General features: G+C 37.0%; 1 non-coding gene across 1 annotated transcript; it reads right to left on the bottom strand.

The window, feature by feature from the left end:
- Window positions 1–767: 767 nt before the first annotated feature.
- On the bottom strand, window positions 768–874 carry LOC121214326 (small nucleolar RNA R71). The gene has a single exon (XR_005909909.1). It is a non-coding gene; the product is annotated as a small nucleolar RNA R71 (small nucleolar RNA).
- Between the last annotated feature and the right edge of the window lie 3,229 nt (window positions 875–4,103).

Here is a 4,103-nt window from a genome sequence, read left to right as displayed (position 1 = left end):
ATATGGCTAATGATGCTAGTGTTTAGTGATGATAGATGTTAAATAGCCAATTTGGTATTTTGAGTGTGACTTTGATATGTGAACTTAGTGGTAAGTTTTGATATGTCAACTGTTGTCATAGTCATTTTTTCGTGAAATTATTTATTTTCAATTTGATTTATTTTTAACATTACTAACTTATTCTTTTTAATTCTTGTGATTTTCTGTTTAGGTGTTTATGAGCATAGATCGAATTATCGATTTACTCCCTGTAGACCCTAAAATTGAGTGAACTTTCAAACAAAAAAATGTGAACGAATAGCTCAAAGACAAGTCAAGATGGACCTTAGAAATTAGAATCAAGACCAAGGTAATGAAGCCGATTATGTACGAAATCCCATCCTCATTGCCGATGATAGGGATCGATGCATCAGACAATATGCTGTGCCACTTCTCAATGAGTTAAATCCAGGAATTAGAAGGCCAGATATTGAGGTAACCCAGTTTGAATTGAAACCAGTAATGTTTCAAATGCTACAAACGGTGGGCCAATTTAGTGGTATGCCACAGAAGATCCACATCTCCACCTTCTATTGTTTATGGAGGTGAGTGATTCATTCAAGATAATCGGTGTGACTGAATAAGCACTGAGGTTGAAGTTGTTTCCATACTCGTTGCGAGATCGAGCACGAGCATGGCTCAATTCATTGCCACCAAGTTCCATATCTACATGGCAAGAATTAGCAGAGAGATTTTTGGTTAAGTATTTTCCACCTAGCAAAAATGCTAAGTTGAGGAACGAGATCACAACTTTCCAGCAATCGAATGACGAGTCTTTGTATGAGGCTTGGGAGCGATTCAAGGAGTTACTTCGTAAGTGTCCTCATCATGGAATTCCTTATTCAATCTAGTTGGAGACATTCTATAATGGTCTCAATGCACATACAAGATTAATGGTAGATGCTTCCGCGAATGGTACATTTTTGTCTAAGTTTTATAATGAGGCTTATGAGACCATCGAGAGGATCGCGAGTAATAACTATCAATGGCCAACAAATCAAACAGCTTCAAAAAGACGAGTAGCCGGAGTTCATAAAGTTGACTCTCTCACTTCGTTATCAGCTCAGATATCGTCTATTTCCTCTATGTTAAAATAGTTAACTGCTAATAGTACTAATAATTTTGCACCTCAGCCACCAAGTCCATTTGAAGTAGTTTCCTGTGTGTACTGTGGGGAAGGTCATTCATTTGAGAATTGTCCATCAAATTCTGAGTCAGTGTATTATGTGGAGAACCAATATCAAAATAGGAGTGGACAAGGACTCCAGTCCAACTTCTACAATCCTTCATGGCATAATCATCCTAACTTTTCTTAGAGCAACCAAAGAAATGGACCAAGCAACAACTCATTACAGCAAAAACCCAACCAATCTCAAGGGTTTAATTAGCAAGCTCCAAAACCACCTTAAGTTGAGGCATCAAACAGTTTAGAGAACTTGTTGAAAGCATATATGGCAAAGAATGATGCTTTGATCCAAAGCCAAGCAGCAACACTGAAAAATTTGGAAAACCAAATTGGTCAGTTAGCTACGAAGCTTCGTAATAGACTGCAAGGAACCTTGCCGAGTGATACTGAGAATCCAAGAAATTTGGGTAAAGAACATATCAAGGCAGTGGCATTGCGCAGTGGAAAGACTGTGGAACCCCAATTGATTGATGTCGAAGATGAGCATGTTGAAAAGAAAGAAAGTTAATCAGCTATTGAAGTTCCTACACCAAAGGAATCAGAATCTGCAAAGCCTGACAAGGTAAACACTGACCTAGTGAATTCAGATATTTTAACATCTTCTTTGGATGTAGAATTACCTACTCAGAAAAGTTGTCCGGTTCAACCGAAAGTTCCATCACCTCCATATCCGCAAAGATTGCAGCAACACAAACAGAAACAGGAGGTGTAATTTAAGAAGTTTTTGGATGTTCTGAAGCAGTTACACATCAATATTCCATTGGTGGAGGCTTTAGAACAAATGTTGAATTATGTGAAGTTTATGAAGGATATACTATCCAAGAAGAAATGACTGAATGAGTATGAGAGTGTTGCTTTGACAAAAGAGTGCAGTGCATTCCTGTAAAACAAACTGACACCGAAATTGAAAGACCCAGGAAGCTTTACTATACCCTGTAACATTGGTGAATCTTACTGTGGTAAAGCTTTGTGTGACTTAGAAGCGAGTATCAACTTAATGCCTAAGCCTAGTTTCAAGATGTTAGGGATAGGTGAAGTAAGACCTACAATTGTGACGCTTCAGCTAGCGGATCGATCTTTAGCATATCCCAAAGGAAAGATTGAGGATGTTTTGGTAAGAGTCGATAAATTTATTTTTCCTGCTGATTTCATTATTTTAGATTTTGAAGCAGATAAAGAAGTACCAATTATCCTTGGGAGACCTTTCCTAGCCACGGGAAGAACATTAATTGATGTACAGAAAGGTGAAGTCACCATGCGAGTTCAAGACGATCAGGTAACTTTTAACATTCTTAAAGCAATGAAATTTCCCGACCCGACAGAAGAGTGTTCAATTATGGAAGAGATAGAAACCTTGGTTTCTTTGGAAAGTAATTTTGAAGAAGATCCATTAGAGAAAACTTTAGATCTTGACCCTTTGGAGGATGAAGAAGTGAAGAAAACATGGCTTTGATGGAAGCCAATCTGAGAAATTATATTCAATCCACACTGTTTGAACCATTGGAGTTGGAAGTCAGAAAATTTGTTCAACCCAAGTTGTTAATCGAAGAACCACCTAAACTTGAACTAAAGGTACTTCCTTCCCATTTGAAATATGTGTATTTAGGTGATTATTCTACTTTGCCTATGATTACTTCAGCAGAACTAACGAAAGATCAAGAGGAGCAACTAGTTGTTGTTTTGAAGAAATTTAAGAAAGCAATTGGTTGGACCATAGTTGATATTCGAAGTATAAGCCCTTCGTTTTGCATGCACAAAATTATTTTAGAAGAAGGTGAAAGAGCTCGAATTGATGGGAAAAGGATGCTCAATCCTATTATGAAAGAATTTGTGAGAAAGAAAGTGATCAAATGGTTAGATGTAGAAATCATCTATCATATTTCAGATAGTTCGTGGGTAAGTCCGGTGCAGTGTGTACCGAAGAAAGGTGGAATCACGATTGTTTAAAATGAGCGTAATGACTTAATTCCAACAAGAACTATTTCCGATTGGAGAATCTATATTGATTACAGAAAGCTGAACAAAGTCACTCGGAAGGACCATTTTCCGTTGCCTTTTATGGATCAGATGTTAGATCGTCTGGCAAGTAATGAATTCTATTATTTTTAAGATGGCTATTCGGGATATAACCAAATAGTTGTAGCCCCGGAAGACCAACATAAAACAACCTTTACTTGTCCATATGGTATGTTTGCTTTTAGGCGAATGCCTTTTGGTTTATGCAGTGCACCTGCAACTTTTCAACGATGCATGATGGCAATATTTACTGATATGGTCAAAAATTTTGTTGGGGTTTTCATGGATGATTTTTTTATTTTTGGTAACACTTGTGATATCTGTTTGAGTAATTCGGTCAAGGAAGGGGTTGTCTTAGGTCATAAGATCTCAAAGAAAGGAATTGAAGTCCTTAAAGCAAAGGTGGATGTAATTGAAAGATTACTGGCCCCAATTAATGTGAAAGGAGTCAGAAGTTTCTTAGGCCATGCCGGTTTTTACCGAAGGTTTGTCAAGGATTTCTCAAAAATTTCTAAGCTGTTGTGTTTGTTGTTAGAGAAAGATACAGTGTTCAATTTCAACAAAGCATGTTTCAAAGCTTTTGAAAATCTAAAGAATCGGTTAATTATGGCTCCAATAATTGTTACACCTAATTGGAACTCACTCTTTAAGTTGATGTGTGATGCAAGTGATTATGCTGTTGGAGTTGTGATGGGTCAAAGAAGAAATAAAGTATTCCACCCCATTTACTATGCAAGTAGAACCTTGACGAGAGCCCAACTCAATTATATGGTAACTGAAAAGGAACTATTTGCTATAGTTTTTGCTTTTGACAAATTCCATTCATATCTTATAGGTACCAAAGTTACAGTATTTACTAACC

This window comes from Gossypium hirsutum, chromosome D01, assembly GCF_007990345.1.
Source record: "Gossypium hirsutum isolate 1008001.06 chromosome D01, Gossypium_hirsutum_v2.1, whole genome shotgun sequence".
Taxonomy (NCBI): domain Eukaryota; kingdom Viridiplantae; phylum Streptophyta; class Magnoliopsida; order Malvales; family Malvaceae; genus Gossypium; species Gossypium hirsutum.
Note: the sequence above shows the minus strand (reverse complement) of the source record. Positions and strands in the feature narration are given on the sequence as shown.